This window comes from Chrysochloris asiatica, unplaced genomic scaffold, assembly GCF_000296735.1.
Source record: "Chrysochloris asiatica unplaced genomic scaffold, ChrAsi1.0 scaffold00108, whole genome shotgun sequence".
Lineage (NCBI taxonomy): Eukaryota > Metazoa > Chordata > Mammalia > Afrosoricida > Chrysochloridae > Chrysochloris > Chrysochloris asiatica.
The window spans coordinates 2025467-2052312 of record NW_006408626.1 but is presented as its reverse complement, the minus strand read 5'-3'; the positions used below and the strand labels follow the sequence as shown (position 1 = coordinate 2052312).

At 37.7% G+C, this 26846-nt stretch overlaps 1 protein-coding gene and 1 pseudogene across 1 annotated transcript in view; one reads left to right on the top strand and one right to left on the bottom strand.

Annotated features, from left to right (window-relative positions):
* PIK3CA (phosphatidylinositol-4,5-bisphosphate 3-kinase, catalytic subunit alpha) overlaps positions 1 to 26846 on the top strand; it is a 110319-nt gene that overhangs the window by 17324 nt on the left and 66149 nt on the right. The gene's annotated exons all lie outside the window — the stretch shown is intronic.
* LOC102832647 lies at positions 24842 to 25326 on the bottom strand (annotated as a pseudogene).

The following is a 26846-nucleotide window of genomic DNA, read 5'->3' as shown; positions in this document are numbered from 1 at the left end:
CAGGGGCTCAAAATTTGCAAAAATGCTACCGACAGTTAGCTTTAAAATTTAAGATAGTCAGATAAGTACTTTTAAAAGCACCAAGGCTTACGTAAATAAATGAACTAAAGATTGAGAAAACAGGATCATTCCCAAAAGAACAAAATACAAGCATATGGAAAAATGTTTTTATCCCTGATATGTAGTCAAAGATGCTATGATAATATTTTTACTTCCCAAGTTAGTAAGAGTGTTATTGTTTTTGGTGTTTTAATGCTGCTGGAGAAAGTTTTGCCTTCAACAGAGTATTTAACTCTTTTGGAAAGCTAATTGACAGTGTCTTTGCTTTTGAATTAATATTAATTTTATCCAATAATTCCATTTGTAGCATTATATATAGAGTGAAAATCTAAACAGCTTAAGTATTCAACAAAGGAGCACTGTGTTGTAATGGTTAAGTGTTTGCTAACCAAAATGTTGATGGTTCAAGCCCACCCAGCATCTTTTGAGGGAGAAAGACTTGGCCATCTGCTTCCATTAAAATTATAGTCTAGGAAACCCCAGACAGGACAGTTATACTCTGTCACATGAAGTCACTATGAGTGAGAATCAACTCCAAGGCACCCAAAGACAATAAGTAGTCAGCAAATAAACTATGCTGTGTCGCCTGTAGAAATAGGTTGTCACAGAAAAAATATTTGTAAAGAATTTGCAATAATTTGAGGAAATGTTTTTGAATGAAAAGCAAGTATAAAATTATACATACTGTATGAACACAACTGCTATAAAAGAAACTAAACCTGTTGTTTTTGGTATTAGGTGCTGTGGAGTCAACTCTGACTCATAGTGACCTTTTGCACAATAGAACAAAACACTGCCCAGTCCTACAACATCTTCACAGTTGTTGCTATGTTTAAGCCTATTGTTGCAGCCTCTCTATTAATTCATTTCACTGAGGTCTTCCTCTTTTTCTCTGACTCTCTTCTTTACCAAGCATGATAATCATTTTCTAGAGGCTAGTCCCTGCAGACAGCATGGCCAAAGTATGTGTATAAAAAAGGGCTTATGCTTCCATATCAAACTTCCTATAGCCTCATAAGTGGGGAAGAGGAGAATCACTGTCATCAGCATCACCCATAGCCCATTCCTATGGGACTGAGGTCAGCCATGTCTTCTACCTCTTCTACCAACTCTGACATCAACTACCTTTCCCACAGCACTTTCTGCTCAGCTAGGCTCGATAGTTAATTGCAATGGTCACTCAGAACTCGGACAGCATACTCTCAGTTACCAGGTTCATTAGGGAAGTGAACAGGTTATTATTGACGGTCAGAAATGCTCAGAACACAGTTCTTTGGTCAGGACAGCCTTTTCTGAGCTGTGTCCACAGTTAGGCCTCTCTCTGGCCTCTGCCCTGCTTAGGCAGTGTTACAAAACTCTTTTAGGGCTGCTGATAAAATGCCCAAAGGGCACTCCACTCTACTGTAAGCCTCAGCCCGAAGGTGCTCAGCTCTAGCTCCCCAATTAAGTGCCTGAAGGGACCTATTCCACAAACAAGTCTCTTGACCAAGCACTCAGAATGCTCACCTCTGTCTCATGCTTTGGCTCCTGCTTGTTCTGCTGCTTCTCCACTGCTGTCACAGCTCTGTCTCCTGGATAGAGGAGTTTCAGTGCAGAAGGGTCTCACAGAGGGTCTTAGGGATCAAAGGATGTGCTCCACTTATGACTCTTCTTCCTTGATAGTTGTGAGATCCCCTCCCCTCCTCCTAAAATGACTCATTTATACACACGTTAGAGTTCCAATTTAAAAATTCACTATCAACCCTGTTAACAGTCACTCAACAACAAAAAAATCATAGTCTTTTCAGCATCTTTACCTACTGTCTCTTATCCAGACCCATCAGGGAAAAGGTTGTTAAAAAAAACTAAGGGTAGAAGAACCATATTAAATAAATCTCTGCACAGCAACTTGAGCCAAAGTCTTTTATCATCCTTTTTCTGAAGCAGTGTTTTAGCCATACTTCTTCCTAGACAGACCCATTTGTTCTTCTGGAAGCCCATGGTACTTTCAGTGTTCTTCCCCAATGCCACACAATTCAAATGCATCAATTCTTCTCCCTTCTTCCTTATTCATTGTCCAACTTTCACGTACATGTGAAGTGACTGAAAATACCATAGCTTGGGTTGGATGCTCCTTAGTCTTCAACGTGATCTCTTTGCTCATTAACACTTCAAGATAACTTTTGCAGCAGATTTGCCTAGTGTAATATGTCAGTTGGAGTCCTAGTATGGTGCTGTGGGTTAATGCGCCAGGCTGTAAAGTTATTTGAATCACCAGGTCGGTGGTTCAAGCTCACCAGTCTCTCCTTGGAAACCCTATACAGGGTAGCTGTGGGTCAGAATCAACTCGACGGCACTTAACAACAATATATCTATTTCTTGACTGCTGCTTTCATGAGTATTGGTTGTGGATCCAAGTAAAGTGAAATCCTTGACAATCTTCTCTGCATTTTTCAAGATGTAGCTTATTTGTCCCGTTGTGAGGATATTTAAATTCTTTATACCGAGTGAAAGTTTTATCCTTTGATCTTCATCAGTAAATGTCTCAAGTCCTGTTTGCTTTCAGCAAGCAAAGTTATGTCTTCTGAATAGTGCAGGTTGTTAATGAGTCTTCCTCCAATCCTGATGCCTTCTTCTTACAGTCCAGCTTCTGAGGTTATTGCTCAGCATACAGATTAAATAAGTATGGTAAAAAGATACAACCCTGACATACATTTCCTGGTTCAATGATTACCTCTTGTTCTGTGTACAGGTTCTGTATTACATGTTCTGGAATTCCCATTATATGCAATGTTATCCATAGTTTGTTATGATCACAAACTATGGATAACACAGTTGAAATCCTTTGCATACTCAAATGCCAGAAAACATCTTTCAGGTATTCTGTGACTTCAACTGTGAAATTCCTTGTTCCACATCCTCTTCTAAATCCAGCTTGAATTTGAGGCAGCTCCCTGTAGATGTACTACTGCAATCTTTTTTGCATTATCTTCAGCAAAATTTTACTTGACGTGTGATACTAATGACATTGTTTAGTAATGTCCACAATTGTAGGGTTACCTTTCTTCAGAATGAGCTCTTCCAGTTGGTTGACCAGGTAGTTTTCTTCCAGATTTCTTGGCATTTCCATCACTGCATCAGTTTATTGAAACATTTCAATTGGTATTCCGTCAGTTCCTGGAGCCTTGCTTTTCAGTAATGCCTTCAGTGTAGCTTGGACTTCTTCCTTCAGTACCGTTGGCTCTTGATCATATGCTGCTTCCTGAAATAGTTGAATGTCAACCAATTATTTTTTATACAATGACTCTGTATATCCCTTACATCTTCTTTTGATAACTTCCCGCATTGTTCGATATTTTGCTCATAGAATCATTCTTTGCAAGTCTAGGCTTAAATGTTTTTCTTCAGTTTTTTCAGCATGAGAAATGAAGCACAGGTTATTCCTTTTTGGTTTTCTAACTCCAGGTCTTTGCATATTTCATTATAATATTCAGCTTTGTCTTCTCAAGCTGCCTTTTGAAATTTTCTGTTCAGCTTCTTAATTTCATTATTTCTTCTATTTGCTCTAGCTACTGTACATTCAAAAGTAAGTTTCAGCATCTCTTTTGACATCCACTTTAGTCTTATCATTCTTTCTTGACTTTTTGATGCCCTTTTGCTTTCTTCACATATGATGTTCTCATTATCATTCTACAACTCCTCTGTTCTTTGGTTATTACTGTTCAGTGCAGTGCAGTGCATCAAGTCTGTAATTGAGAGGGTCTCTAAATTCGTGTTGGATATACTCAGTTTTATTATGGCTCTCATGAATTTGTTTTAATTTTTTCTACTTCAACCTAAACTTGCATATGAGCAATTCATGGTCTGTTCCAAAATCAGCCCCAGCCTTGTAGTTGAAGATAATTGAGCTCCTCTACCCATAGATGTAGTCAGTGTGTGTTCTGTCTGGTGAAGTCCACATGTGTAGTCACTATTTATCTTGTTGAAAGTGGTATTTGCAATGAAGAAATCATTGGTCTTGTATAATTTCTGTTACGAAGGCCATTTAACAACTACCAATCTTTCCTCTTGTTTCCAATTTTCGCATTCCAATCATAGTAATTATCAGAGCATTTTGATTGCATGTTTCATCCATTTTAGACTGAAGAAGTTGGTAAAATTCTTCAATTTCTTCATCATTGATGTATGTTGTTAAGTGCCATCAAGTGGGTTACAGCTCATAGTGACCCTGTATATGGGTTTCAAGGAGCAGCAAGTGGATGTGAACCATTGACCTTACCCGACACCAGGACTCCTCATTGATATGTATCATGTACACAATAGTTGGATAGTAGATTTTTTGTTATTGTAAATCTGAAATGTCAGAGTATAAGAAAGTTGATTGTTGCAGAGTTTATAAGTATTTGATAAATTTCTAGTAATGGGATTGCCTAGTCAACAAACGATGTGCATTATTAAGTTTTGAACAATGTTGTAAGATTATGTTCCAGAAAAATGCGTTTTCACCACCAACCTACGAGTGCCACCCTGATAGTAACTCAGTTTCATTAAACTTGTTTTCAGTCTTATAGGTGAAAGTGGCAAAGTAGCATTATTTTGATTTGTATTTCTTAAGTTATGATTTTGTTAAGCTGATTTGGCCAGTTATTTCTTTTCTTAAAAATTATGTATTTATATCCCTTTTTGCTCATCTTCTTCCTACTGATCTGCCTGAGTTATGCATGAATTACAACAAAAATTCAGCCCTTTGTCATTTGTGTTATAAATACATCTGTCTCTGTATTTTTCCAGTGGTCTTTCAGTTGGCTTATGGTACTTTTGTCAGAATAAAATCTTTGACTTTTAATTAGTCAAAGGTATCGATTTTTTTCCATATGGCTTTTCTGTAGTTATATCACCAATTCAAGGGTAAGTAAAAAACTTTTGCTACAAAGTAACAGAAAACTTTGTTGAATAAACCTTTATTAAATGTTTCTGTGTCTCTTAGCCTTTTATGAAGAATTATTCGATTTATAGAACATCAAAATGGCAGTTTTAGTATCCTTAAGGGACTCACATCATGTCCCTTTTAAGGGTTATTTGAATGTGTGCAACAAGAAGAACTCAGAAGGGACAAGATCAGGCTTGTAGGATGGGTGAGATAAAATTTTCCAATGAAATTCTACTTAGAACAGCCCTTGCTACCCTCAAAGAATGAGCACATGTACATTGTGAAGAAAGAAAAAAATCCCTCAGGGCAACATTCCTGGCCTTTTTCTCACCACTATAGTTTTCAGTTTTCTTAAAGTTTCTTCATAATAAGTTTCTGTGACCTATGAAAAAATACACCAAAATGACCCCTTGGGAATAAAAAAAAATAAATTAATAATAATATACAGTCTCCATAACCTTCTAAACTGACATCTCTACCTTAAATGTAATTGATCTAACCAGATCCCTTGGAAGCTACTGTTTTAATTAGACCATTATTTTGAAAGCATGCTAAAGAAATTAAGATAAATATGCTACTGAAAGACCTTGCCTACAGTCATCCACTGCAACATCAGAATCCAGTTAATGCATATGTCATGTGTACGGGTTTATTCCAAACAAAACATGTTTTATTTGACCTTATAGTCGGTTTGTATTGTAAATCATTCTTGTTCATGGTTCATTCCATAAAATTCTCTTCATTAGCTTCAATCTTACTTAAAAGACTGATGTAAAGATCAATTCTTTGAACTAGCTGATCTTCATACAATGTTTGTGGCACCCATGGATCCAAAGCCAAGATATTTGCTTAATTAAAATTGAAAATGAAAATGCCAAACCATTGAGAGCCTTACTGCAATAGCTAGCTGTTGCATCAATGGTGATTCTATGGTGGTCTTCCACCAGCTTCAAGACTTCAGCCACAGTTTCTGCATCTGTCAAGATTGATGGGCTTCCCTCTCTTGGAACATTTAGGTCTTCCTGACCTTCCTTAAAGGGTTTGATCTATTTAAAAACTTTGTGTGGGACATTCATATTAACTTGTTTTTATTAACAATTTTCCAGCATTCCTATTAACTTGCTGCAAATCTTTATTAATTGGAGTTTTGTTAAAAATGCCTTATCAGTCCTGATTTCAAAATGTTTTGCATGGCACAAAAAATGTATCCTTGTTTATAAAGGCATCCTAACAAGACCAAGACAACTAAGAACTTGTCTACAACAGTCCTCTGATTAAAAACACTTTAAACACATTTTGTTTGGAATAAATCTAAGCATGTATTAGCTGGACTTGCTGCCACAGTGGATGGCTGACGGCAAGTTTTTTCAGTACTATATTTGTCTTTGTTGTCTTCTTATTGATACTAAGTGCCATCAAGTCTGTTTGACTGATAGCAATTCTGATAGGATTTTCAAGAAGCAGCTGGTGGGTTTGAACTATTGACCTTGCAGATGGCAGTTTAGTTTTTATCCTTCAGTGCCATGTCAGGACCCCTTAGTCTCCTTTTGACTGGGTGGGGACTTTAAAAAAGGTCCAATTAAAACTATGGCTTCTAAGAATACTATGTCAGTTAAATTTAAAGCAGAGAGGTCACCTAAGAAGGTTATGGTAACTGACTTTTGGTGTCTTTTTTTTATTACTATTATTCCCAAGGGGTCATCTTGATTTTTTTGTAGGTCATAGGACAATCATGGGACGTTCTTAGGAAGAATTTCTTAAAAAACTGAAAACTGCATTGATGAGAAAAGGTTAGGAATGTTGCCCTGAGGAGCTTTTTTCCATTATGACCTCATTCTTGGAGGGTAGCAGGGAATTTACTAGAATTTTGTTGGGAAATCTTACCCCATCCACCCTGTAGATCTGATCTTGCCTCTTTAAAGTTCTTTCTGTTCCACAAACTCAAACAACATTTAAAAGGAGCACAGTGTAATCCATTGATGATGCCAAAACTGTCATTTTAATGTCCTGTAAACTAAAGGAGCACTGGACCACAAGGTCAGTTTGAACTACAAGGCCAGTGGTTTAGACTCACCATTGACTCCTCAGAAACCCTATATATACAGGTCGCTGTGGGAGTTGGAACCAACTTGATGGTACTTAACAACAGTAACAAAATTGGAGAAGGGTTAGAGCGATGAAATCACCACCTGTGAGCCTAGATGGAGAATATATTGAAAAACAATAGCTTCACATTTTAATATTTTTATTTAATAAGGGTGCTATATTTTGTAGGAATACCTTTTTACTTATCCTCATATTACAAAGAGCTCTGGTAACATAGTGGTTACAAGTCAGGCTACTAACCTGAAGGTCAGCAGTTTGAAACTACCAGCTGTTCCACAGGAGAAAGTTGACGTTTTTTGTTTCCATAAAGATTTACAGCATGGGAAACTCTCTGCAGGGTCACTATGAGTCAGAACTGACTCCATGACATACCACCACCACCATAATTAAAGAACCTCTCAAAAATAATTTAAAAAAGAAAAAATTACCTAATAATCATTGGACTGCTAACTGCAAGGTCGGTAGTTCAAACCCACCAGCTGTTTCTTGAAAACGCTATGTGGGGTTGCTATGAGTTGGAACCTATTCAATAACACTTAACAACAATAAATAGGGACCTGAATGAAGAAAATAGAAAAGGCGGTATGCTGAAGTGCTTGAATCAACTAGATAGCACTTAGCAGTATAAAAATGGGCCAAAGACTCACGTAGGCATTTCACAGAAGATATACAAGTGGTCCTTACACAAATGAAAAGAATTCATTAGTCTTTGGTAAAAATTAAAACTGAAAACAGATACAACGTATCGTCGAGTCAGTTCGGACTCATAGTGACCTGTGTAGGGTTTCTGAGGAGTGACTGGTGAGTTTGAACCGCTCACCTTGTGGTTCAAACTGACCTTTCAGTCTAGTGCTTATCCTACAGCACCACACCAGCTAAAATAAAATATTGATACTACTAGACAGCTTACAGAGCAACTGAACCTCTTATTTATTGCTGATGGGAATGCAAAATAGTCAACCAAGTTGAAGAACCATTATAGGTAGTTTATTATCAAGTTAAACCCCACCAGGTTTGATGAGTCACTAGAAGGACTCACAGGGGTCAACATAAGTACCCATAGCTATGACTTATTACAGAAAAGAATGTATAGCACAGCCAAGCAAAGGAAAAAGGAGGATGGGGTGAAATATAGGGGAGACAAAGTTCATGTTTCCAAAGGTCCTTTCCCAGTGGAGTCCCACAGATATGCTTAATTCCCCAAGCAAGGAGCTGTGAACGGAATTTAAAGTGTGGTATAATTGAAATGGCAGTCAGTGGGAATAGAGGTAGAAGACAAAGATCATGGACTGCATTGCAAAGGCATCCCACAACCTAGGTCATTAGTGTTCAGTGTTAAGTCTGTTCTTGAGAAGGTCTCTAAATTCAGATGTATTTTGAATTCTAGACTGGTTTTAGTTTTCTTCAGCTTCAACCTGAACTTTGTTCTACAGTTGGACCCTGGTCTTGTTTTGTCTGATGCTGCTGCACTTCTCCATCCTATTTTCCCAATTTAATTCTTTTCTATTCCATCTGGCAAGGTCCACATTTATAGTTACCATTTATCTTGTTGAAAAAAAGGTATATGCAGCGAAGAAATCATTTGTCTTGCAAAATTCCATCATGTTATCTTGTCATTTCGGTCACCAAGGCCATATTTTACGACTACTGATCATTCCTTTTTGTTTCCAACTTTCTCATTCCAGTCACCAGCAATTGTGAATACATTTTAATTGCATATTTAATCAGTTTCATACAGAACTTGGTAGAATTCTTCAATTTCTTTATCATTGGCTTCTGTGCTTGGAGTGCAGATTTTCATAATAGTTGTATTAACTGGTTTTCACTTTAGGCGTATGGATATTATCCTATCACAGGCAGCAATTATGCTTTAGAACAGATCTTGAAATGTTCTATTTGACAATTAATGCAATACCATTCTTCTTTAATTGGTCATTTTGATACTTTATGCTCCCTCAGAAACTTTTTTCAGGGTCTCTATGAGTCACATCTGACTTGACAGATCTTAACAACAATAGTAATAACATGTTCAATTGAAAATGGCCAATACCAGTCCATTTTAGCTCACTAGTGCCCAGAATATCTATCCATATGTACACCACTACATTTTTGATGACTTCCAGTTTTCCTAGATTCATATTTTTTGCATTCCACATTCTTATTAATGGAGGAGCCACGGTAGCAGAGTGGATTGTGAGCTGGACTGCTAACCGCAAGGTCAGCAGTTCAAATCTAACCAGCCATTCTGCAAGAGAAAGATGAGACTTTCTACTCCCATAGAGATATACAGCCTTGGAAATCCTATACAGAGTCTCTATGAGTTCAGAACAGATTAAATGGCAAACAAGCACCATCATTATTATTGGATGTTTGCAATTGTCTCTTAATTTTGAGTCATGCTCAAACCAAAAATATACATTGAAAAAAAGCTGTAAGATGCTAATATTAGTTTGTTGGGTACATTTTTCACTATTTTCTTCATTCATTTGTAAAACACTGTATTTTCAGGATATGAGCACAGTTCCAGATCCATAGTAGATGCTTCAGTCAGTAAAGTAGTGATTGAATCTCTATGATAAACATGAGTTATTTCTACAGTAAAAGAAATAGGAATATAATCTGCATCTAAATTAAGAATAGAAGACGAAGACTTATGGGAAGTACTATAGAAAGGAGCCTGATACTTTACACTTAAGGGTATTTCAGTTTTCAAATAATAGTTTGTATCTCTTACGTGATTCTTTTCTGTTGCAATTTAATAACATCATTACATGCCAAAGTTAGAAATTGTTGTTAACACTGACTCTGTCCACTCTTAACCTACCAAATCCACTGATCACTAAGTCTTTGGTCTGCTTTTTTAGAAATGTGTCTTGATATAATCCCCGTCTTTTTTCATAGTCCTTGCCTCAGTTTAGCCTTTTCTTGTATCACTGAAGTATCCTAACTAGTCTGTCTACTTTTCTACTCCACTCTTGAACTTTCCACACTGCTGCCAAAACTATCAGACATGTAAATAACTAGCACAACTTAATAAACAGATTCTATGGGAGAGAAGAATACAGAGTTGATCTTATGTCACCCCTGTTTAGAGTTTAATAATTCCTTGTGAATTACCTCATACGCAGCTTCTCAAACTGGATATAGAAGAATCAAATTGTTAAAATGCAAATCACCTGTAAGGAAAAGACAGAAAGAGATGAAGGAGAGAGTCTTGGCTTCAACAGTAAGCAGGTTTATTGAGAGTAAACCTGGGAGGGGCTACTCTTATGTCACCAAAGGAGAAAAAGAGCCCCTCTGTTCTCTTACAGACTCTGGGGTATTTAAGGTGGTGTTGTCTGGGTATAGTTCTGGTGAGTTTACAATGGGCAGGGGTATGGAGATTTGGGTGGGGGTATGGAGGTTTTCCTGAAACCTGGAATTTCCAGGGGAGGGTCTCCAGGTGTATCAAAGACCCAAGCTTCCTAGGAGATCGGAAGCTCAAGCAGGATCCCATTCAGTGTCAACTGGGGGTAGTTGCAGTGCCATTCTGTTGATCAGGCACAAGGTCCTTCATCACCCATAACCCAGAAATTCTGATTGAGTGAGTCTGTAAGTCTGGGGACCTATATATTGACAGACACTGATATTCTTCATGCTTGTGATCCAAGGACAAGATTTTGAGGAACATCAATAAAGCACTATCTTACTAACTTGCTGTAAGTATCTTCACCATTTGGTACCAGCCCACTTTTCTGCACCCATTTCCTGTACATCTTCTTACTGAACACTGTAAAGTCTAGTCATTCTGAACTTCCTCAGATTCCTCTAGGTCTTTCTGGCTTCCTGTGTGTATGCTCTTCCTGTTCTTGCCACCTGGAAATCCTTTTCCTATGGTTATTCCTACACAATACCTTGTTGACCTGACACACTGTCTTTATTTTATACGTAACCTGTGTAAAAGTATTCCTGGACTCATTTCCTTATGCAGAATTGGTCTCTCCTTCTGCTTTATTTTCAAATCATCTATTTATGACAACACATATGTATTAAGTTATGCTTACTTATTTACATATCTGTCTTCACTGGGCTGTAAGTATCTTCTTGATGTTAGGTGACACTGAGTGAGTTATGATGGATAGCGACCCTGTATATGCACAACATAACAAAACACTGCCAGGTCTTATATCGTCACAATTGTTACATTTGAGTCCATTGCTACTGCTACTGTGTCAATCCATCTCATTGGGGATCTTCCTCTTTTTCACTGACCCTCCACTTTACCAAGCACTTTACCAGGGACTGGTCCCTCCTGGTAATATGTCTGAAGTGTGAGAGACAAAAAGTCTCACCATTCTGGCATTGAATACACAGTCTAGCCTGACACATAAATAATTGCTTATTAAATATTTGTCAAATTATTAATCCAATGAAGAAGACAGTTCCCTGTGAGAATTATTATTCCCTTTGAGAAATGAAGTCTTGAGAAGTTAAGTGTTTGCCTAAAATTACCACTTTGTAACTACTGACTTGAGACTCACTAAAGGCTTTTTTTCCTGGTTTGGGTTTTCACAGGAAAGGTAGACTATAACCGTGTAACCCACCCTTCCCCATTTTCAACACTTCTCAGTGCTTACATCTTAGTTGATCTTTATTATGTTTTGAGCAAATGAGCAAGGAGTCCTGGTGGCACAATGGATAAACTCTGGGCTAATGGAAAGCGCCAGCCTCTCCGTGAGAGAAAGATGTGGCAGTTGAGTTCTGTACAGATTGTAGCCTTGGAAACACTGTAGGAATTTCTACTCTATCCTCTAGGGTCGCTGTGAGTCAAAATCCACTTGGAAGCAGTGGATTTGGGTGTGGGAATGGTGCTTTAACAAATTTTCTATTATATTCAGTTTGTATAAAAATGCCTCTTCCTTCAGGGAAAAAGCTGTTTGCTGCTTATTAATCTATTTGTCTCTCAGTCAGATCCAGCCCAATATCAATAGCTAAAATAAGTCCTGGGCAGACTGTGGAGCATACCATCAATTCTACATTGTGATTTGTGATGCTTCTTTGTATCCCCCACCACTCACCTGTAAGTTTGTCGTGCTGGGCTGACTTTACTGTTGCTGTGATGCTGGAAGCTATGCCTCCAGTATTTGAAATACCAGCAGGATCATCGCTAGTGGACAGGTTTCAGCTCAGCTTCTGGACTAAGACAGGCCAAGAAGGGTGAGGCAGACTACTTCTGAACGTTTAACCACTGAAAACCTTATGAGTACCAGTGAAATATTGTCAGATATAGTGCCGGAAGATGAGACCTTCAAGTTTGAAAGACTCAAGCTGAGCTTGGGGAAGAGCTGCCTCCTCAAAGTAGAGTTGACCAGGTGATGCAGATGGAGTATTATTTGCTGATGGGACACAACTCAAAAGGAGGAGATAGAGCTACAAATAATCCAGTAATAACTAGAACACAGAGTGTATGAAATACAAATCTAGGAAACTTGGAAGGTGTCAAAATGAAATGCTTTTGATGTCATTCCACAACTCTTCTGGTCTTGGGTCATTAATGTTTAATGCATCAGATCTGTTCTTGAAATGGTCTCTAAAGATCACTATTCTAAGTATTAATGAGTTTTGTAAAAAAAGTTTCAACATTATCTTGAAGTACAATGCTGTATGTATGTGACAGGATAATATCCATACACCTACCAGGAAGACTTGTTACTATTATTAAAATTTGTGCGCCAACCACTAAAGCCTGTAATGATAAAATGGAAGAATTCTATTTCAATTCTAATTCAATTTCAGTCTGAAATTGATCAAACATGAAATCAAGCTGTTTTGTTAATTACTAGTGATTAGAATGTGAAGGTTGGAAACAAAGAGGGAGGTTCAGTAACAGGAAAATATGGCCTTGATGATAAAAAATAATGCTGGAGATCATGTGATGGAGTTTTGCAAGACCAACAACTTATTCATTGCAAATATCTTTTTAAAATAACATAAAAGACAGTTATACATGTGGACCTCACCAAATGGAATTTGACAGGAGTCAAATTGACTGCATCTATGGGAAGAGACCTTGGAAAAGCTCAATATCATTAACTAAAATAAGGCCTGGGCAGACTGTGGAACATACATCAATTGCTATATGCAAGTTCAGGCTGAAGCTAAAGAAAACTAAAACAAGTTCACTAGAGCCAAAATATGAACTTGAACATAATTCCACCTGAATTTATAGACCATCTCGAGAATAGATTTGATGCATTAGACACTAATAACCAAAGACCAGAAGAGTTGTGGTATGACATCAAAAACAAACATCATACAGTAAGAAAGCAGAAGGCAATTAAAAGACAGAAAATAAATAAAAGACCAAAATGGTGTCAGAAGAGACTCTCTGAAACTTGCTTTCCAGTGTAGAGAAGTTAAAGCTGATGGAAGAAATTAGGATGTAAAAGAGCTGAACAGGTAATTACAAAAAGCAAGTCAAAAAGACAAATATTATGACGATGAAATGTGCAAGGATCTGGAATTAGAAAACTAAAAGAGAAGAACGTTCTCAGCATTTTTCCATTTCTCAAGCTGAAAGAACTCAATCGAGCCTCAGCGTGAAATATTGAAGGATTCTATAGGCAACATAGGAGCTCTGGTAGCGTAGTGGTTACGAATCGGGCTGCTAACCTCAGGGACGGCAGTTTGAAACTACCAACGGTTCCGTGGGAGAAAGATGAGGCGTTCTGCTCCAGTAAAGATTTTACAGCCTTGGGAACGGTGTGCAGGGTTACTATGAGTCGGAACCGACTCCAGGGTACTTAACAACAACAATAGGCAACATACTGAATGATGCATCAGAAGAAAATGGAAGAAATAGTGTCACAGTACCAAAAAGAAATGGTTGATGTTCACCATTTCAAGAGGTGGCATATAACCAAGAACCAATGGTACTAAAGAAAGAAGTCCAAGCTGCACTGAAGGCATCAGTGAAAAACAAGACTCCAGAAATTGATGGAATATAATTTGAAATCAATTCAACAAACTGATGAAGCCCTGGAGATGCTCATGCATCTATGCTACCTAGGCAACCAATTGGAAGAGATCCATATTTTTGCCCATTTCAAAGAAAGGTGGACCAGTGGAATACAGAAATCATCAAACAATATCTTAAATATCACATGCAGGTAACATTTTCCTGAAGATACTTTAAAAAATGGTTGCATTGGTGCATCAACAGAGAACTGACAGAAATTCAAGCCAGATTCAGAAGAGGATGTGAAATAAGGGCTATCGCTGCTGACATCAGATGAATCTTGACTAAAAACAGAACATAAGACCAGTGACTTATTCATTGCAAATACCTTTTTAAAATAATATAAAAGGTTTTATGTTGTGCTTTATTGACTATGCAGAGACTTCTAACTGTGGAATCATGACAAGCTATGGGTAACATTGTGAAGAATGTGTATTCCAGAGCACTTACTTAGTCCATGAGAAAACTGTACATAGACCAACAGTCAGTCATTCAAACAGAGCAAAGGGTACTGAATAGTTTAAAATTAGGAAAGGTATTGCCAGGTTTTATTCTTTCACCATACTTATTCCATCTGTATGCTGAGGAAATAATCCAAGAAGCTGGAATGTATGAAGAAGACTCCTAAATGACCTGCAACGTAGATGATACATACAACCTTGCTTGCTGGAAGTGAAAAGAACTTAAAATACTAGTGAAGGAAAAAGACCACAGCCTTCAATATGGATTACACCTCAATGTAGAAAAAACAAAAATCCTCGCAACTGGACCAATAAATGACATCATGATACATGGAGAAAAGATTGAAGTGGCCTAAGACTTCATTTTGCTTGGACCCACAGTCACCACTCATGCCATTTGATTTTAGTGACTGCTGCTTTAGTATTACATTAGGCAGATTTGCTCCATAAGACCTCTTTAAAGTGTTCACAGGCAAAGGTAACAGTTTGAGGACTAAGGTGTGCCGGACCCAATCCGTGGTATTTTCAGTATCCTCATATGCATGTGAAGTCCTGGTGTGATACTGTGGGTTAGTGCGCTGCACTGCAAAGTCAGTTTCAACTGCAAGATTGGCAGTTTAAGCTCACCAGCCACTCCTAGGAAACCTTATACTAGATCACTATGGTTGGAACCAACTCGACAGCACTTCACAACACAACAATAACATATTCATGTAAAAGTCAGACAATGAATAAGGAAGACCATAGCAAATCGATGCATTTGAGTTATAGTGTTGGAGAAGAATATTAAAAGTACCATGGACTTCTACAAGAACAAACAAATCTGTGTTGGAAGAAGTATAGTCAGAAGGCTCTGTAGAAGCCAGGATGGTGAGACTTCGTCTTTCAAACTTCAGACGTGTTACCAGGAGGGGCCAGTCCCTAAAGAAGGACATCATGCTTGGATAAGTGCAGGGTAAGCAAAAAAGAGGAAGACCCCAAACAGTATAGATTGGCATAATGGCAGCAGCAATGGGCTCAGTGCTAACAACAACTGTGAGGGTGGCACATGATTAAGCATTGTTTTGTTCTGTTGTGTGTAGGGCCCTGTAAGTCAGAGTCTAGTCAGTGTCACCTAACAACATTTTTATCCCTGGCAAAACCCGTATTATAGCACCTAATGGGATATCCGCAAATACTTGTCTCATTAAATTGCACTGACATTTATGTAGGAAAAGTTTTAATCTGTAAGAATTAAGACAAAATCTATATACGTATGCATACTCAAAGTTCCAGTGTATTATTTAGCTTGATTTCAAAATTTTAGATTTGTTTAACTTTTCTATAGACTTCAGTCTTAAAGTGTTGATGGAAATCATAGGCCAGCTGCAAAGTTCAGATATAGTATGCCATAGAATAAATGTAGCTATGGTTTAAACCAAATGTTAGCAATGAAATATTTAGTAGCAACTGTTCTTTTAAAGGAAACATTTTAGATAATTACAGTCATCTTGTAATATCCATATACCCAGCTGTCAGCTTTTTGCTTTTTCTGCCAATCCTTTTTCTAGAACTAAATCCAAGAAAATGGAAATTAGGATACTGTACTTAGAAATACACTAAACATTTGAAAAACTGTTAACATCTTGTAAAAATTTCCTAATAGAGTCCTTCAATTAGTGTCTCAAAATATTTTCATAAAAGGCCAATATAATAGACCCCAAATATTAAAATAAAAGTACCTACCTTATAATTGAAGTAGTTGAGAAATTGAAAATTTATATATACTTAATAGCCACTCTAATGGAATACAAATTGAAATCTTTCAACAAACTAATGTAGCACTCAACTCGTCTTTGCCAAAAAATTTGGCCAATTGATTGGAGGAGATCCATGTTTGTGCCCATTCCTAAGGTGACTCGACGGAATATATAAATCATTGGACAACATCATTAATATCACATGCAAGTAAAATTTTGCTAAAGATAATTCAAAAATGGTTGCAACAGTACATTGACAGAGTACTTCCAGAGGTTCCAGCCAGATTCAGACAAAGACGTGAAACAAGGGATATCATTGCTGATGTCAGATGGATCTTGGCTGAAAGCAGAGAATATCATAAAGATGTTTACCTGTGTTTTACAGACTAGATAAAGGCTTTCAGTTTTGTGGATTATGACAAGCTATGGACAACATTGCAAAATATGAGTATTCCAGAACATTTAATTGTGCTCCTGAAGAACTTGTACATAGACCAAGAGGCAGTTGTTTGAATAGAAAAAGGGAACACTGAATGGTATAAAATTAGGAAAGGTGTGTGTCAGGATTCTATTCTTTCACCATACTTATTCAGTCTATATGCTGAGCAAATAATCCAACAAGATGGATTATATGAAGAAAAACATGACTCAGAATTGGAGAGAGACTCATTAACAACTGTGATAAACAGATGATACAGCCTTGTTTGCTGAAAGCAAAGAGGACTTAAAATACTGATGAAGATCAAAGACCACAACCTTAGGTATGGATTGCACTTTAATGTAAAGAAATCAAAATTTTCACCTCTGGACCAATAAATAATATCAAGATTAATGGAGAAAAAATTTAAGTTGTCCAAGACTTCGTTTTTCTCAGATCAACCATCAACAATATGGAAGCAGCCGTCAGAAAATCAAACAACGTATTACATTAGGCAAGTCTGCTACATAAGACCTCTCTAAAGTGTTTAGGAGCAAAGATGGCAGTTTGAGGACTAAGGTGTGCTTGACCCAAGCCATGGTATTTTCAATAGCCTCATATGCGTGTGAAAGATGGACAGTGAATAAGGAAGACCATAAAAGAATTGATGCATATGAATTATGGTGTTGGAGTGGAATATTAAAAGTACCATGGACTTAAGAAGAACAAACATACCTGTATTGGAAGAAGTACAGCCAGAGTGCTCCTTAGAAGCCAGGATGGTGAGACTTTGTCTTGCATTCTTCAGACATGTTATCAGGATGGACCAGTCCCTGGAGAAGGGCATCATGTTTGGTAAAGTGAAGGGTCATTGAAAAAGAGGAAGACCCTCAACTAGATGTATTGGTTCAGTGGCGGCAGCAATGGGCTCAGCTGTAGCAATGATTGTGAGGTTGGCTCAGGACCAGCAGTGTTTCATTCTAACGTGCTTAAGGTTGCTATGTGTGAGTCGGTACCAATTGGACGGCTCATAATGACAACAGCAGTAGCCACTCGTTTTAAAGATTGTTAAACTAAATTTGATCATTTTATTTTTTGAACTTCCTGGTATTTCTTAATTTTTATCATGTTTAATCAGCACCTTGCCATCCTTCTATTATTCCTCTCCTTAGTTTATGAATGCTATCAAGTCAGTTTCGACCTATAGTGAACTGTATAGGGTTTCTAAGAAGTGGCTGGTGAATTTGAATCACTGGCCTTGTGATTAGCAGTCCAATGTTAAGGTCCACACCAGGACTATAAATGTACATATGTATGGACTTTAAAAAAGTTTGTGAGAAAATGATTTTATTCTATACACACACACACACACACACACACAGTCATCCACTTAGACTCAGTTACAAGCTACGACTCTCCTTCAGCTGCTCATACAGCCTTTCCCTGACCATGCTCTCAAAATTCAAAGAAATTATTATCTAAACTTAGTTACCCATTTATTAGAACCAGAAGGAATTCAGGTGAACAAACATATCAAACAAGGAAAAGCCCCTGCATGAGGTTTTCACTATCTTAAGGTCTTTCCTCTTTATAGATGTTCTCATCAGTCCCCAAAACCCCCAAAAGAGCTCTTAAGGTCCAGAGTCCCCTAGTAATTGGGATCTCAAGTGAATGCATAAGTAGTGCAGTCAGTAAATCGTGCCCTCCCTTCTTGAAGTTGGTTGCTAGGTATGGGTTCTAGGTAACCACTACTTGTCTGGATACTCAAGAAAGATTTATCAAGTGACGTCAAATTGATTCCAACTCAGGGCCACCCTGTATAGGGTTTCTGAGACTATTTAAATCTTTGCAGGAGCAGAAAGCCGTATCTTTATCCTGCAGAGCGGCTGGTGGACTCAAACCGTGGACCTTGTGGTTCACATTCCAGTGCATATCATATGGAGTCACCTTGTTCCTGATAGAAAGATGAAGAGTACCTTAATTGTCCGTGCTGGTGTGGCATTGTAGGATAAGCACGGGACTGCTAATTACAAAGTCAGCAGTTCAGAACCTCAAGCTGCTTTGTTCTTCATAAACCCTATACAGTATTGCCATGAGTCAGAGTTGAGTTGACAGCACATAACAACACAGTTGTTCATGCTATTGTCAGAAACCAGATAGAAAAGGCCAAATCTAACTTTTTTAAACCACAGTTCCAGTTCTTTTTCCTGAATGTTCAAAATGAACCATACAGCGAATACAGGTCACATCGTTATTCTTTTCACACAATCTACAAATAACTCAAAATTGCACTATGTTTTGCTTTATACTTTAAGCAATAGTTTTTGTTTTGTTTTTTCCCTAAGGTTGCCAATTGCCTTTCATTTCCTATCCTGAAATAAGTATGCATGTCATTAATGCTGAATACTTTTATTTGGAACTGTACAGAAATAGTCTTTAATTTGATCTGTTTACTTTCTCTGATTGATGTAATGTAAATGTTTGTATCAAGATTGCTTTTTCTTTCATTTTATTTGACCACTGGATCATTTCCACCATTTTTAGTATATTGTTGTTGTTGTTGTTAAGTGCTGTCAAGTTAGTCCTGTTGGGGTTTCCAAGGAGCAGCTGTTGAGCTTGAACCACTGACCTTGCAGTTCTAAGTGACCTTGTAGTCCAGCACATGAACCCACTGTGCCACACCAGGACTCCTTTAGTATATTAGCACTTCCTTTTTCTTGACTTCAGTCACCTTTTTCTTCAAATTTTCCACACACTATTTGAAACACCCTTGTACTTTATTTATTTATTTATTTATTTTCTTTATACATGATAGATTGCTGGGTATAGAATTCCTGGTCATATTATTTTATAACAGACTAATTACTGCATTGGACTCCTGGTGTGGCGCTGTGGGCTAATGTGTCAGACTGCAAAGTCATATGAACTGCAAGGTCAGTGGTTCAAGCTCACCAGCTACTCCTTGGAAAACCCTATAGAGGGTCGCTATGGGTCGGAATTGACTTAATGGCACTTAACAACAATGAATTACTGCATTATTGGAGTCTAAACAACAAGGTTGGTTTGAACTACAAGGTTGGCAGTTGAAACTCACCAGTCGCTCCTTGGAAACCCTATATAGGATTGCTATGAGTCGGAACTGACTTGATAGCACTTAACAACAATTGCTGCATAGTTTTTACCATTTAGGGTTGTCGATGAGAAGTGATTGCCAGTTAGATAATTGTTACTGTACAGAGACCACCTGCTGTTGTTTTCCCTGCCCACAGAAAGCTTTTATACTTTCCTGTATCTTTTATTGCTGGTAAAGATTTTTTTTCATACTAATTCTGCTAAGTGACTTTATTTTAGCTTGAACATAAGGTGATGGTATGCCGTGGAGTTGGTTCCGACTCATAGTGACCCTGTACAGGGTTTCCAAGGCTGCAAACATTTATGGGATCAGAAAGCCTCGACTTTCTCCCTCAGCACTGCTGGTAGTTTCGAACTGCTGACCTTGATGTTAGCAGCCTGACTCATAACCACTACATTACCAGAGCTTAATCATATAAGTGTGTGCAACTGAAATATTTTTCTTTTATTTTTTCTGTATCCTCCTATTTTTGTGTTTCCTTCTGGAATAATATATATTTGGTTCTCAGACCTTTTGGATTCATAATATCTGTTTTTCCCTCATGTTTTCAATCTGTGGCTCTTTTTACTTTAAATTCTAGCAATATTTTTGTTTATCTTTACAAATCTGATAGGTAAGATGTTATATCATTTAATTGACCTCCCCCCCTCAGCTTTACAGTTTTTTATTAGTAAGTTTTATAGTAGAGTTTGGTGGTAGTGTTATTAGTTGTCATCAAGCCAGTTCTGATTCATGGCTGCACTGTATGTGTGTAGAGTAGAACTGCTCCAGAGGGATTTTAAGGCTGTGACCATTGGCCCAGTGGCTTGACTGCTACTAACTGAAGGGTTTGGTGACTCGAATCTACCAGCCACTCCACAGGAGAAAACTGTGGTAGTTTGTGTAAAGATTAAAGCCTTGGAAACTCTAAGGGGTAGTTCTACTCTGCCCTTTAGGGTCTCTGTGATTCAGAATTGATGTGATAGCAGAGGGTTTGGTGTTTTTATTTGGGGGATTTTTAAAAAAAATTTTTTTAAACCTTTCAGAAGCAGATCACCAAACATTACTTCAAAGGTGACTCTGGGTGGGTTCAAATCTCCAACCTTTTGGCTAGTAGTAGAGTGCTTAAGCATTTGCAACTCCCAGGGACTCCTAATTGGCATTTTTATTACAAGTGAAAGATGAGTGATTTTCTTAAGTTTTTATTGTCATTTTTAATTTTAATTTCTTTTTCTGTGAATTCTTAATTCACTTTTTTGAGGTTTCCCACCTACATAGAGAGACACTCATTCTCCTTTTGTCAATCAGTTGCATACCAAATAATTTTTCCAAGTTTATCTTTTGTCTTTATTTACAGTATTTTCCCTCTCCATATGGAAATTTTTGTTGCTCATATAGTTGGCATTTATCAGTCTTCTCTTTTTTGGCATTTCTATTTAACTTATAATAAAAACACTGTCACATACATTAGAATTATCTCATGTTTTCTTATAGTATTTTTATGGTTCAGTTTTTTACATTACGTTTGGTATTCTAAGTGGAATTTGTTTTATTGCAAGTGCTTATTACTAATGGAATTTTCAGGTTGTTAATCATATTTTTTTTTTTTCTCTCTCTCTCTCTCATATACATACAACATTAGTAAAGTCAGAATAGAAAGTTCAGAGTAAGGGGAATGAGTGTAAAGATCAGAGCAAGGAAAAAAAATAGAAAATAGAGAAACAAAAAGCTAGCTCTTTAAAAATAAATAAATAAATAAAAGTTGATTCTTTAAAAGTTCAATAAAATTGATAAACCTTGGCTGGATTGGTCAAGAAAGTATCTATAAATTTTCTATAGTAGAAAAAATGGAATTTGATTACAATTACTACATATATTAAGGAGCTCTGGTAGTGTAGTGGTTACAAATCAGGCTGCGAAACTTAAGGTCAGCAGTTAGAAACTACCAGCTGTTCCACAGAAGAAAGATGAGGCAGAAGTTCTGCTCCCGTAAAGATTTACAGCCTCGGAAACCCTGTACAGGGTCGCTGTGTGTTGGAACCTATGCCACGGCACATAACCACCACTACATATATTGGAGTCCTGGTGTGGCGCTGTGGGTTAATGTGCCAGACTGCAAAGTTGCTTTGAACTGTAAGATCTGCTTGACTGGTTCAAGCTCACCAGTCACTTCTTGGAAACAGAATCCTGGGTCGCTATGGATCAAAAGCGACTCGACGGCACTTCACAACAAAACAGCAACTACATATTTTAAAAGGATAATGGAATATTTGACAACTTAGATGAAATGGCAATTCCTCGAATGATACAAATTGCCAAAACTAACTTAAGAAATTGTTTTTAGCAGCTGTGGAATCAGCCCCTGACACTATGGAATTAAATGCTTCCTGATCTTGGTACATATATAGGATCAGTTATGGATTGGACCACTGTGTTTCCACTGATTGATTTTTGAAAATCAAAAACAAAAACAAAAAAACGACAATAGAACTTTCGTCCTAGTTCTTCTTGGTCTGGAATACCACAGAAACCTGCTTAGCATAATAACACAAGCCTCCAATGACAGACTGCACATAAAGTGCAAGTCTAACCCCAGTCTCCCATGTGGAAGGTGAGAATTCTACCACTGAATCCTCACTGCCCCCTCAAGAATAAGTAGAAAATCAAAATAGACCTCTGCTGTGTTGTTGTTAGATGCTATTGCTATCAGGTTGAATTTGACTCATAGCCATCCTACATAACAAAGGAGATTAAGCTGGGTTGTAAAGTTTACAGGAGCTGGTCACCAGGTCTTTTTCCCATGAACAAACAAACCAACCTTTCAACAAAGAAAAGTCCAGGTCTTAATCACTTAGTTGATTGTTCGCAGTGGCGCTGTGGGTTAATGTGCTGAACTGCAAAATTGGTTTGAACTGCAAGGTTGACGGTTCAAGCTCATCAGCTGCTCCTTGGAAACCCTATACAGGTCGCTATGGGTCGGAACCAACTTGACGGCACTTTCCAACAAAAAACAAACTTTCAGGGGAAAAAAATACAGAAGATAGAATGTTACAACTTATTTTATAAGGTCAATATTATCCTGATACAAAAAGCCAAAGACATCACTAGAAAACTAGTAGCCAGTGTCTCTCATTGAACAACTTTTATGAACATAGAAACAAATATCCTAAAGAAAATGTTAGTGTATCGAATCTAGCAGTATCTAAAATGGATGCTGCATCAAAGCCTAATGCTCTCATCCTGCAAATTCTCTACACTTGTTCCTGTGATGAATCCTTGATTTCCTGTACCCTGGGCCTTTATGGTTTTCACCTTCATTTTACAGAAGCATATTCTCTAGTAAACTGCCTTCAAGTTAGTTCTAATTTAGATGACCCCATGTGTGTCAATGGCTGACTTTTTCGTAAGTATACCTACCACCAATCCTTTCTTCCGAGGCATCTCTTGGTGGATTAAACCTTTCCAACTTTTTGGTTAGCAGCTAAGTGCATTAACCATTTTACACCACCCAGAGACTCCTATACCTTTGTAGTATATAAGTGTAGAACTCTGGTAGCATAGTGGGTTGGTTATGAGCTGGATTGCTAACCACAGGCCAGCAGTTTGAATCTACTAGTTGCTCCGTAGAAGATAAATCTTTCTGCTCCTGTAAAGATTTACAGCCTCAGAAACCCTATACAAGATCGTTGTGAGTTGGAACAGACCCCTACCACCCTAGAATTCTAGGTTTCAAATTTTTGTTCAGAATTTTAAAAATGTTACTCTAATCTTCTTGTTCCAGTTTTGCTATTTAGGGATCCATTGCCATTCTAGTTCCTGATCATTTTTTTTTATTATTATTCTCTTTGTCTTTTTAGTCTTTCTGGAAGTGATTGTTCTATTTTTGCCTACCTAATGAGTCCTGGTGTGGCACTGTGGTTTAATGCACCAGACTGCAGAGCTACTCCTCGGAAACCCTATACAGGGTCGCTATGGATCAGAATCGACTCAATAGCACTTAACAATAGCAACAATGGTGTATCTTAGTTGGAGTCTTTTTTCATTTGTTGTGCTTTCTTAAGACTTGTATCTTTCAATTTTTAGAAATGTTCTTGTCTTATTCTTTTGACCTGAAACTCCCATTCATTGTGTATTAGACCTCATGGATTGCTTTCTCATTTTCTCCTTTCCTTCTTATTACTCATCTTTCTCCTGCTTTCTAGAAAAATCACTTTTTAACGTCAAACAATTTTTTTTCAGCTGTTTCTTTTGTTTATTTTCTTAATAGTTCCTCTTCTTGTTAATGATTTAATATTTTGTTGTTAGGTGCTGTTGAATCACTTCTGACTCATAGTGACCCTGTGCACAACAGAGCAAAACACTGCCATTCTCACGGTTGTTGTTATGTCTCAGCCCGTTGTTACTGCCTCTGTGTCAATCTGTCATTTCTTAGATGATTTTAATTACAGATTCTTTGACTTATTCCTTCTGTCCCATCATTGTTTCCTCAACAAACCTGTTTTGTTTTGGTCCCTATCTTTAATCTCAGAGATAGTTTCTCAAATGTGTAATGATCCTTGACTGCCATTCATACTTAAATGGCATTAATTGAATGCTGATTATAAATTCTTGGTTTGAGGGCAGAACTCTAGTTGAAATAACCCACTGCCATTGAGTTGATTCAGATTCATAGTGACCCTATATGGAATTCCGAGACTATAAATTTTTATGGGAGCAGAAAGCTTCATCTTTCTGCCTCAGAGCAGCCGATGGGTATAAACTACTGACCTTGAGGTTAGCAATCCAGTACTTAATCCCACAACACTACTAGGGCTCCTCTTGTTGGAGTATGCAGTGGGAAATCCTGAAATGTCATTATCTTTCTTTCTTTTTTTTTTCCCCAACAGTAAAAGCATTTATTTTCAAGCAAAGTGGGGAACACAGTGTACTTTAAATACTATGTATTTTTTTGGGGGGGGGGACACACCCACCACACCTCCACACAATTACAACCAAAAACCTGGCATTGGTACACCTCAGCCATCTTTATTTCATGACTGTTATGCCATGAATTCCTAGGGAATAGGTTCTAGTAGCTCAGGCTCCTTTCCATTGGTTCTCACAAAGTACGCCTCTCTTGGGGGGAGCAGGCTGGTGCTTTAGCTAAACCCAGGTCCCCTTCTCTTTGTCATCCTTCCTTTTCTGGTAATTTTCCTTCACTCGCTTCAGGAAGCTGTCTTCAGCTCTTAGAGTGCTTAATATGCTCAATGCACACATTAATTCTCTTGGCAAGAATCTTGCCCTTGACTTGCTTGTTCACAACAATGTCGACAGCTTGTTGGGTCACATTGTAGACTATTCCAGTTTTGCTGTGGTAACATTTGTGGGGCATGCCTTTTGGAACTGTGCCCATGCCCTTGATGTCCACAATATCGCCTTTCTTGTAGATAAGCATGTATGTGGCCAAAGGAACGACTCCATGCTTTCTGAAAGGCCTGGAAAACATACAGAGGGTACCCCGCCTGTTTCCCTTTGTGTTCATCATCTTGGGGGATTACTGCAAGATGGCAGCTCCGGCTGAAAGCAAATGTCATTATCTTTGTGTAGATTAATCACTTGGCTCCTCTTTTGGAGAAAGTGTACAATCACCTATATGGGGCTACTTGTGTTTTAGGGCTATACTGAGTAAAGGGACTTTGGCTCTCATTCACCTGCTGCCTTCAACTTGATTCCAACTCATAGCAACAACCCTAAAGGAAATACTAGAACTACCCAACGAAGTTTCCAACGCTGTGAATCTTTTGTTGTAAATGAAACAGATTGCTTCATCTTTCTCTCTCAGAGCAGCTGGTAGGTTCCAACTTCTCAGTTAGCAGACCAACACTTAACCTGCACGGTGACACCAGGGATCCTTTGGCTCTCATTAGACTTTCACATGTTAAGGGCTGTGAAGTCATTTCTGACTCAGAGAACCTTGTATAGGGTTTCCAAGAAGTGGCTAGTGGGTTTGAACCTTTGGCCTTTCAGTTCAAACTGAACTTATGGTCAGGTTATTTATCTTACAGCACCACACCAGGACTCCAGACTTTCACATAATCCCCTATTTTTGCTTCTGTGCCTGTTGTTTTAAGTCCAAAGACTGTTGAGGGGTTAGTTTTTTTCCCCCCAGAAAGTATGTATTATGGATTCTATAGTATTATGGTTTCTATAGTATTACAAAAGGAGCTCTGGTAGCATAGTAGTTACGAATCGGGCTGTTAACCTCAGGGTTAGCAGTTCGAAACTACCAGCTGTTCCGTGGGCGAAAGATGAAGCTTTCTTCCCTCCTAAAGATTTACAGACTCTCTGGAAACCCTGTACAGGGTCGCCATGAGTCGGAAACGACTCCCCGGCGCATAACAACAACAACATAGTATTACAAAGGCTAAGGAAACAAAGAATGCCAGCAGTTTTAAAAATAAGTTTTCAGATAGTCTCACTGTTTCATTTATACCTCAACTCCCTCACCTCCATCTTCCACTAGTCCTAAAGCTTTTTGAGGTTGTGTGGCATTTGATTTGCTTCGTATCACTAATACTCCTAACATCTGCTGAATCATTTATCATTCTTTTATTAGTTTTCCTTTATGTATTATAGTTTAGGATTAAAAGCTTTTCTGATTTCATCAAAAAAAAACTTGATGTTTTCATAGTAGTACATATAAATTTATATCATTCTTCTCAACAGCTATATGGTGTTCTGTACAGTGCTTTACTCTAACTTAATTATTTTATTAATAAATTATTTGATTTGTCTAGTTTTTACTTTCATGATCTTAGTGTTTCATGCTTCAAATCTATTCTTGAGATGCTCCCTAAATTCAGATATACTTTGAATATACTCAAGGTTGTATTTTAGCTCTCATGGACTTTTTGTCATTTTCATTAGTTTCAACCTGAACTTTTTTTTTTTTAAATAAATGTTTTATTGTGAATTGTGTGATAGTCTACATGGGAGAACATTATTTTTACATTCATTCTATCAAATATTGTTTCATTGGCATAGTTACCATCCTGTCCATGCATC